This window comes from Mustela nigripes, chromosome 13 (assembly GCF_022355385.1).
Source record: "Mustela nigripes isolate SB6536 chromosome 13, MUSNIG.SB6536, whole genome shotgun sequence".
Taxonomy (NCBI): Eukaryota; Metazoa; Chordata; class Mammalia; order Carnivora; family Mustelidae; genus Mustela; species Mustela nigripes.
This window is the reverse complement of record NC_081569.1, coordinates 67,796,726-67,807,268: the sequence shown is the minus strand read 5'-3', so window position 1 is coordinate 67,807,268 and position 10,543 is coordinate 67,796,726. Positions and strand designations below refer to the sequence as shown.

At 40.7% G+C, this 10,543-nt stretch overlaps 1 long non-coding RNA gene across 1 annotated transcript in view; it reads left to right on the top strand.

Moving 5' to 3' along the window:
* Positions 1-246: 246 nt before the first annotated feature.
* LOC131998729 (uncharacterized) overlaps positions 247-10,543 on the top strand; it is a 64,073-nt gene continuing 53,776 nt past the window's right edge. Inside the window, exon 1 of the long non-coding RNA XR_009398840.1 lies at positions 247-457. This is a non-coding gene — a long non-coding RNA (uncharacterized LOC131998729). The remainder of the gene's footprint in view (positions 458-10,543) is intronic.

Genomic DNA, 10,543 nt, shown 5'->3' with positions numbered 1-10,543 from the left:
CCACCCTGAGGCCCCAGTTGGATGGGTATGTTTTGCTATCCTCCCTTCTCTCTGGGGTAGGAGTCACTTTGGAGTGGTGCTGGTCCCTGCCAGGGTTGCTTGCACATTGCAGGTCTTGTAGCACTGCTCTAGGATGGGTTCCAGAAAAGGGGATATTGGAGAGGGAAAGTCTATAGGAGAGTGTCAGGGTGGAACATGCAGTGTTAGCAAGGTTTGGACAGGTCTTCTGTGGGAGGAGACCTGGAAACAAGGCCTGGATGGAGGCAGTGTGTCTGCAGCATACTGTAGGGATAGAATGTTTCTACCAAGTTAGGTAGCATGTGTTGGTGTAGTCCTGGTTTCTGCAGGTGTGTATGGGTCTAGATTGGGAGACAGAGGAGAGGAATGGTGCTTGCCAGCTCCTTTGTTCCTGGAGAAGTCTCCCAAGGATCCCTGTCCCTCCAGTACATGCTCTGAGGTTAGTAAACAAATCTCATTCCCTATTTCCCAGATATTTTTCAAACTGCTGCTTCTATATTCTATTTCCACAGGACTATTCATTGTTTTCTTTAATGGTGGGATCTCATTTTCCTTTTGCCCTCCCAGCTCTCCTAAAGCAGCGTCTGCTAATTCTAAAGTTTGGGGTGTTAAGCTCTGCTCATTATAAGAACTGGTAAAATTTGGCCTCTCTGGTTTTCAAAGCCAAATGTCATAGGGATTTGTCGTCCTGTACCTGGGGTTGGGGGTCTTTTTCTTTACCCTCTTTGTGCCCACAGGATCCCTTTCCTTGCACACAGTCTTTTGGGTCTGTTTACCTCCTGACTGCATCTCCATCTTTCCTACCCTCTTTGATGTGTCCTCCTCTCTACATTTATCTATGAAGAGTCTTGTCCTGCTAGCATTGAAGTCATTTTCTGGGTTATTTACACTGATATGGGCGTTATCTAGTTGTATGCATAGGATGAGATGGGCTTTGAATCCACCTACTCCAGTCTCCCCCTGAAATCCTCTAGAATGTTCATGTTAAACCCATTTTTAATAAGAGGAAATTGATGTACAGAGAGGTTAAGTGCTTTATCCAATAGCACAAAGAAAATAGAATCCATTCAGAGAAGCCACTAAATCCAGTTATTTAGCTATAACTCCTCATTCCCAAGATCTCCTCATAGACAAGGGATTTATAAATAGTCCAGCCTCATTCTAAAGTAGTAATTCAATTTCTCAAGTGTACAGATTCAGGGAAGAAGGGAAAACAAAGGTCAGTATATTTTGAAAGGTATATTTCAGGTATTATCTTTTCTCTCAGTGCAAATAAGCAAGATTTCCTCCCCTGTTTTCTTTCCCCTTTCATGAAGTTAGATAGGTGTGGAGTGCAGACAAGCGAAATAATCATGCCTCAAACTATTTTTAAAAATTTCTAGGAAGTACCACAAATCAGAAAGGTTGTAATTCTGAATTTTATGGTAAGGGGTTGTATTATTCTGTTAGTGTGTACACAGAATGCCTCAATGTTGATATGACCAAATTATATCCATTAAATCCTCAGAATTATTTTACATTAAAAAATTAAATATAAAGTTTAATAGTAGAAGAAACCAGAAATGATGATGGCTTCCAGACTGTGATGGGCTTTAGTAGGTCAGGGGTCAGAAAATGATGTGAGGCCATAATTTTTCAATTTTTACATTAACATCTGGTATTAAATGTCTGAAGTTTGCTTTACTGCGTCACATTTCATTCCTTGGTGAGAAATCATAAACTTTTGCAATTCTCCAGACTAAGCATTTCGCCCAACTGCCTGGAAACCAGAACTAAATGACCCATGTGTTTCAAAATGCTCATTGCAAAATATTTGAAAGAGCTGGCTGGGTTAATCTGTACGTGTGGAGCTATGACTTAACCAAGAAAGGGGCCTATCTGTTCTCGTGTTTCAAAACTTCCTGGCACATCTATTCCTGTAACTGGTGCAGAATGCAAATCAGTTTGGAGCTGCGTAAGTAAATGTCCAGAGTTCAAGAAATAATAACGATGATTTGGCCAGAATCTCTGGCTATCTCAGTTTGGATTCCCGTAACATTTAGAAGGGCAAGTTTAAATTTTTTTAATAAATTGCAGCCCTGGGCTTATACAGAAAAATTTTATTGAACCAGGATACATGGAGAGATGATCGTTAACTTAATTTGAAAGTAACGATTAAGGAGAAATCTAGTCATTTCATTCTTGTCACAAATTTTTCTATACTTCCTGCCTCCTTCTATGTAAATATGAGCAATGAGTAGGATACTTCTTTAATGATTGATGACTTTACTTCTCAGTGTGCAGCACTATGGAGATCTATAAACACAGCTGATGCACAGAGATTAGATAAGAATTCCTCTGACTCCAGCACATCCTCAGAAAAAGGTTTGAATAAAACTCCTGTTGTTTTCTTGAGATGATGTTACTCTCATTAAGTGATGATTGAAGAAGAATTAGTTTGGGATAATTAGGTGATTGGGGAGATATTAAAATTATTAATCAGTTCATAAGGGACACTGACAGTAAGAATGGACGTGGGCCATTAATAACTGTTGCTGCCCCACTTCTAATGGTGGCTGGCACTCCTTCCAGGTAGCATATGGAAACAATTCCTATCTTTCTTTATAAGGTGCCTACTTGGTCTGAACCAGATAAAAACAAGATTTGTAAGCCAAATAATCTATAGATACTATAGGGAGGTCCAAATATTTTCTTGGTATTGCTTTATACCATCTAATAGTTTATGTTTTCTAATAGCTGCAAGGTGGGTCTTGAACAACAGGAAGAGCTTCTCTTTTTGTTTTTTGTTTTTTTTTTTTTTTGAAGATTTTATTTATTTATTTATTTGGTAGGCAGAAAGGCAGGCAGAGAGAGAGGAGGAAGCACACTCCCTGCTGAGCTGAGAGCCCCATGTGGGGGTTGATCCCAGGACCCTGGGATCATGACCTGAGCCAAAGGCAGAGGCTTTAACCCACTGAGCCACCCAGGTGCCCCTAGCTTTTTTTTTTTTTTTTTTTTAAAGATTATTTATTTATTTATTTGACAGAGATCACAAGTAGGCAGAGAGGCAGACAGAGGGAGAGAGGAGGAAGCAGGCTTGCTGTCGAGCAGAGCCCGATGTGGGGCTCGATCCCAGGACCCTGAGATCATGACCTGAGCTGAAGGCAGAAGTTTTAAACCACTGAGCCACCCAGGCACCCCCAGGAATAGCTTCTACCTGCACAACATTAATGACCAAATATCCTTAAGTATTGCAAATGGTTTCTTATCTGTATGAATTACTGGTATTATCAATCAAATAGTTTTATAAGTAAAGTATTTATAAATTATGGTTCAGGAGTTTAAATTTTTGATGATGGATTACTGAAAATATCTTTTTGATTGGCAGGGTTTTGTTTTATGGTTCTGTTTCTTCCTCTGAGTTCTCACAATGTGAGGCTTATATATTGTCTACTTCCAGTAATTTCATCATCTCAGATGAAATGTGCTAAAACACTTATCACCATTGGGCTAATAACCATCGAGTGTGGAGAGAGGAGCAGATAAGATACATAAGGAGGAGAAACAGTTTCTCTTTCCTGCTCTTGGAGATGTTCTAATCTTGAATTTTTCTGCTGTCCCTTACATCTACCATAGTTCATTAAATTCAAGATGCTTTCATTTCAAAGATGCACTATTAATTTTTATATTACTTGAAAACAAAAACAATATTGCCTGTTATTTTTGTAAATATGCCATTGCTTGTATTACTGATTTAAGAGCTATCAAAATACAAAATATGGTAATTGCTGGATTGGAGGCAACTGTTCTAAGATGTTTTAAGGGGTTATTAGTTTCACTAGTTATTCAGGATAGGAAATGTTTTATCTTTTAGGAAAAAGAAACCCACAATGAAAAGGGAGAGCCTGGTGAGGCAGGAGCAAGAGGGCATTCTCCCAAGGGAAACTAACAGATGGCCTTGACACAGAGCACTGGCGATGCCTAGAACAAGGAGAGAACTACTACAACTGACCACCCCCTCCTCACTGCAGACATTCTCTCCCAGCATCCCATAGGATGAATAACCTATGTGGCAGCTTCACAGGAACTATGGGCTTTGCCCAGTGCTGAGAGAGCATCATTTCCTTCTTAGAACCCTGCTATGTAGCCTCTGAAGTCCCTAGGATTTAATTGGTATCATTTAGGCAAGTTAATCTGACTAATTTACTTATATCTTACTAGAATCCTCACAAGAAGAATGGGGAAAGGAGATCTGCTTATTAATTTTAGAGGGGAAGGCAGGTGGTGTGGTGATTGAGAGTCTGAGGTTGGGAATGAGTAGCTTAGGTTTAGCTCCACTCTAGGCAAGTGCCTTCACTATCACTTCAGGCTTAGTTTCACTTACATATCTGACTGGAATAGTAATCTTCCCTACCCATATAGCTCCTGTGAAGATCAGGTAAGACCATGCTTATTGCAAAACACTCTTGTCATAGTGCCTAGCTCACCCCAAAAGCTAAATAAACAAATAACTACAAGCTGTCCACTTTGACAGAAAGAGCAATTGAAGGTCTGTACTCCAGAGGGCTGCATTTCATGTGCCCAGAGATCTAACATGACTTTACTTTGAAATTTGGGGCTTATAGAAGCTAGACAGAGCTAGATTGTTGAAGAGAAGGAGGGACTCTAGGGGTTGAGGAGAAGCCTCAGTGAATGAATGCTGGAAAGATCTGGAGTTCTTAAACCTGGGAGATGAAGGGATAGTGTATTCTTTTGAGTAGTAGAGATCCTAATCCCAATGCCTTGCAGAGCCCCAAGAGATGGCAAGTAAAATAACACCTCTGTGCCTGGGGTATAGTCACTAAGACATTGAGAGCAATGACCTCTGTCCTCTACAGCTTAGTCTGGGCCCAGTATGGAGCTGGGAGCATAGCTATGCCCAGATATGCAGAGCCAGACATTAGCATAGTGATACATGGGCCTTGGAAATCAAGGTTGCTGGAACCAGGTAAGACCTGAGATTTTTCTAAGAGACAATGAGATGGAGTAGGTTCAGAGCTAGTCTAATTGGATATAGAAAGGTAAAATAGGACACTTTTTATATCGTACTTCTATGGAGCAAACCTATACCCATTAAATAATTCTTTGATTCACTATTTTGTATAATAGTTATCATTATCAGCTTATTCAGAGAAGAAGTCTAATGAAGTATGTGTGTCTATAAAAGCTGCTTGTAGGGCTCTTGTGCTGTCCTTTCACCCACACCGTGGTAGTGTTCCTACTAGACTTCAGTCTAGTCTACCCACTAGACTGAAATCAAGGTTATTGGATCTAAGCTCCCAAAGGCTATTTCCAATTGGATACTCACTCTTAATAACTGCCATTTACCCTTGACATGGGTTTTCTACCTGATCTTTTAGCAAATGGCCTGGAGACTTCCTCTAAAATAGGACTTCTGGGGGAGATGGTGGAGTAGGAGGATCCTAAGTTCACCTCTTCCCAGGAATGCAACTACATAACACCAATATCAATGTAAATAACCCAGAAAACAATGCAAAAAAATGGCAGAACAGAATTTACACAGCTCAATGTAGGGAAGAGGCCATGTCCAAGAGGGTAGGAAGGGCTAAGACACTATTGGGAGCTAAATAAACCCAGGGAACTGTCTGCAGTAGGGAGAGACTCAGCAAGCACAGAGAAGGGTGAAGACAGATCCTTACACCAGAAACTCCAAGCACAGGGAAGATGAATCCCCATAACATTTGTCTTTGAAATCCAGAGAGGCATAATTTCATGAGTTCCTACAAGGGGTGGGGCTTAACACCTAGAACTTAAAATCAGTAGGTTCAGCTCTGGAAGAGCCTGGAAGGCAAGAGGACACAGCCCCTGCCCTTAAAGAGCAAAATGAACAGCGTCATGGAGATAGAGCAGAAAGTAGCAGTTTGAAAAATACCTGGTCAATTGTGCTAACCTCAGAGCATGTACTGGAGGGACAGGGATCCTTGGGAGACTTCTCCAGGAACAAAGGAGCTGGCAAGTGTCATTTCCCTTACTACCTAACAGCGCACCCTGCCACTGCATTCTACTACAGACATACCCCTTCCAGCCAGGCTTTGGTTCCTGGTCTCCCACTGGAGGCCTGTCCAAACCTTGTTAACACTGCAGCCCCACCCATGTTCTCCTGTGGACATGGCTCCTCCATCTAGGCCTTTGGTCCAGATCCTTTCCTATAGGAGATCTGCATAAACCTTGCTAACACCAAGCACTCCACACCTGAGTTCTTCTGTGGACACCCCCCCCCCTCCTCTGCCGCCCCCACTAGTCCTTGGCAGGAGCACACCCGATATATTTGTACAAGTCTGACAGTACACATGCAGCCACTTCAGGGACCAGCGCCACTCCAAAGTCAGGGCACCTCTGCCTTAGGGAGGGGGAAGATAATCACACACATAGATCAATCCAACTGCAGCCCCAGCATTGGGGTAGGGGCAGACATCAGGTCTGGCAGCAGGCCCTGCCCACCAAGGTTCCTGAGCGGACAATACAGGGGAAGCAGCCTGTAGTTCAGTGTTACTACATCTTTGGCCAACACTTGGTTGCCTCAACTCAAGCCCAGAGCAGCCCTAGATTGGCCCAATAACCCAGGGACTAGACTCTGCCTACAACAGGCAAAAAGCCATTGCAAATGACTGGTCTGGAGGCATACACAGCTCAGCCACAACAGTAGGACACATACAACACACATAGGAGACCCCATAAAGCACAAGGTTTTGGCCAACAGAGAACACTGCACTCTAGGGCACTACAGGACCTCTTCTTCATAAGGACACTACTTTCAAGAGCAAGAGCTTTAGATGACTTTGCTAACACACAGAAACAGGCAAAATGAGGATTCAGAGCAATACACACCAAATGAAAGAAAATTACAAAGATCGTAGCAAAAGTGCTAAACAAAATAGAGATAATATACCTGATAGAGAATATAAAGTGGGTCATACTCAATGGACTTGAGAAGAGTGGAGGAACACAGTGAGAGCTTCAACTGAGATAGAAAATGTAAAAAGAACTAATAAGAGATGAAGAACTCAATAACCAAAATTAAAATCACACTAGATGGAATAAATAGTAGACTAGAGGAAGCAGAAGAATAGATCAGTAACCTGGAGGACGGAGTAATGCAAAGCAATCAAGCTGAACAGGAGAGAGAAAAAAAAAATTAGAATAAGCTAAGTGAACTCAGCAATATCATCAAGCATAATAACATTTGCATTATAGGGATACCAGAGGGAGAAGAGAGTGAAAGGGGAACAGAAAACTTATTTGAAGAAATAACAGCTGGAAACTTCCTGAATCTGGGGAAGGAAACCGAAATCCAGACTCAGGAGGCATTGACAGGTTAGGATGGCCACACTAAGAGACATAGTAATTAAAAGGGCAAAACATAGTGACAGACGATTTTAAAAGCAACAAGAGAAAATAAAACAGGTACATACAAGGGAAATCCCACAAGCCTATCTGCTTTTTCAGCAAAAGTTTTGCAGACTAGAAGGGAGAAGTATGATATATAAAGAAAAAAAAGTGGGGTGCCTGGGTGGCTCAGTGAGTTAAGCCTCTCCCTTCGGCTCAGGTCATGATCTCGGGTCAAGGTATTGAGCCAGCATCAGGCTTTCTGCTCAGCAGGGAGCCTGCTTCCCTCTCTCTCTGTCTGCCTCTCTGCCTACTTGTGATTGCTGTCAAATAAATAAAATCTTAAAAAAAAGAAAAAAGATCTACAACCAAGAAGACTCTATTCAGCAAGGCTATCATTGAGAGTAGAAGGAGAATAAACTGTTTCCCACACAAAAGTTAAATTAATCACCACTAAACCAGCCCTAGAAGAAATGTTAAAAGGATTACTTTGAGTGGAAAGGAAAGACCATAAGTAGGAATATGACAAGGAGGAATCATGAAAGTGGTAAAATTAAGTCTCTATAAAAATGAAGGAATTTCCAAAATACAAGGATATAAAATGTGACACCCAAAAAGTGGGGTGGGGGGAGGAGTGGTGTAAAGAATGGGTTTAAACTTAAGTGACCAGGGGCACCTGGGTGGCTCAGTGGGTTAAAGCCTCTGCCTTTGGCTCAGGTCATGATCTCAGGGTCCTGGGATTGAGCCCCGCATCGGGCTCTCTGCTCAGCAGGGAGCCTGCTTCCTCCTCTCTCTCTGCCTGCTTCTCTGCCTACTTGTGATCTCTGTCAAATAAATAAAATCTTAAAAAAATAACAAAACTTAAGTGACCATCAACTTAATATAGACTGCTACAAGCATGTCATATATAAACCTAATGGTAAAAACTAGTAGCTAGTAATAGACATGCAAATAGTAGAGAGAAAGGATTCCAGGTATGTCACTAAAGAAACCAAGCCCACTGTGAGAGAAGAGAGAACTACAAAAATCACCCTAAGTAACAAAATGGCAATAAGTATATACCATCAATAGTTACTTTGAATGTAAAGGGATAAATGCTCCAATCAAAAGACATAGGGTGATGGCATGGATTAAAAAAAAAAAGCAAGATCCACTTCTATGCTCCCTGCAAGAGACTCATTTCAGACCGAAAGACACATGTAGATTGAAAGTGAGGGGATAAAAAAGCAATTATCATGCAAATGGAAGTGAAAAGAAAGTTGGGGTAGGAGTACTATTTAAAATAGACTTTAGGTAGTTGGGTTATGGACATTGGGGAAGGTATGTGCTATGGTGAGTGCTGTGAAGTGTGTAAACCTGGCAATTCACAGACCTGTACCCTTGGAGCTAATAATACATTATATGCTAATAAAAAAATTAAAAATGAAAAAAAATTGACTTTACAAACAAAGACTGTAACAAGAGACAAAGGATACCATATAATCTTAAAGGGAATAACCCAACAAGAAGGTATAATTATAAATATTTATTCCCCCAACATAGGGGTACTCTAGTACAAAAAGCAGCTAATAACACATATAAAGCAAGTAATCAGTAGTAATATAATAATAATAGGGGATTTTAACACTCCACTTACACATAGGACAGATCATCCAAAAATGAAATCAACAAGGAAAACAGTAGCTTTGAATGACACATTGGACCATATAGATCTAACTGACATATTCAGAACATTCCATCCTGAAAGAGCAGAATACACAACCTTTTCAAGTGTACATGGAACGTTCTGCAGCACATATCACATAGTAAGACCACAAGTCTCAACAATTTAAAAAGATTGAAGTCATCCCATGCACCTTTTCCAACTACAACCCTGTGAAACTAGAAATCAAACACAATAAAAAGCCCCAAAAAACACAAATACGTGGAGTTGAAATAACATGCTACTAAACCATGAATGGGCCAACCAAGAAATCAAAAAAAGCACATTTAAAAATACGTGGAGATAAGTGAAGATGAAAATGGTCCAAAATCTTTGGGATTCAGCAAAAGCTATTCTAACAGGGAAGTTTATAGCAATATAGGCTTACCTCAAGAAGCAAGAAAAACCTCAAACAACCTAAACTTACCCCCAAGGGAGCCAGGAAAAGAGGAGCAAAAAGAAAAAAAAAAACCCAAAACCAGAAGAAGGAAGGAAATAATATTGGGCATAAATAAATGAAATAGAAACTAAAAAAACAAAACAATAGATCAATGAAGCCAGGAGCTCGTTCCTTGAAAAGATCAGAATTGACAAGCCTCTAGCCATACTCATCAAAAAAAGAAAGAGAGAGAGGACTTAAAATTAGAAATGAAAGAAGAGAAATAACTGACAGCATAGAAATAGGATTATAAGTGAATATTTTGAAAAAATTATATGTCAACAAATTAGACAACCTAGAAGAAATGGACAGATTCCTAGAAACATATATATTCCCAAACTGGAATCAGGAAGAAATAGAAAATTTGAAAAGACCAGTTACCAGCAATGAAATTGAATCAGTAAACCCCCTTTCTTATTTCTGCCCTTGGAAAAGAGACTGAATAAGTCTGTCCTCATGACAGCCCCTTGAATGTTAGAAAACAGGGGTTCTTCCCTCTGTCTTCCTTTCTCTTCTATCACACCACATCTTCCATGGACTGTCTGTAGTCCTAAAGCAGCCTGCAGAATGATAGTAGAAGTTGGAATCACCCCAGATCTCTCAAATATTTTCATCTTTCCAGGGCACCTTGTCTATATCTGGGAGGGAGTACCTTGAGGCTGACAAAATATGAAAAATAGAAAGTAAGGGAAAGGCAGTATTTGGAGACATTTCCAGAGACTGGAAAGCTGATTTCCAAATAGTCACAGGGTTTCACTCGTACTGTTGCTTAGTGTGGGTAGTCCTATGTGCCCCTGGCATACAATTAGTTGAGGAACAAAAGCCAGCAACAACATGGAAAATGTTCCCCTAGTAAAAGGAGAGATGCAAGGATTGTGGGGGAACTTAGAAGTGGGAGAGTTGCTGTGGAGAAAACCATGGGACAGCATGGTTTAGGAAAGACATGAAAGATCATCTACACTATGTGCAGTCTGGCTTCCTGGGAAAAGGACGAGAGGAGAAATCAGGACATGGCTATG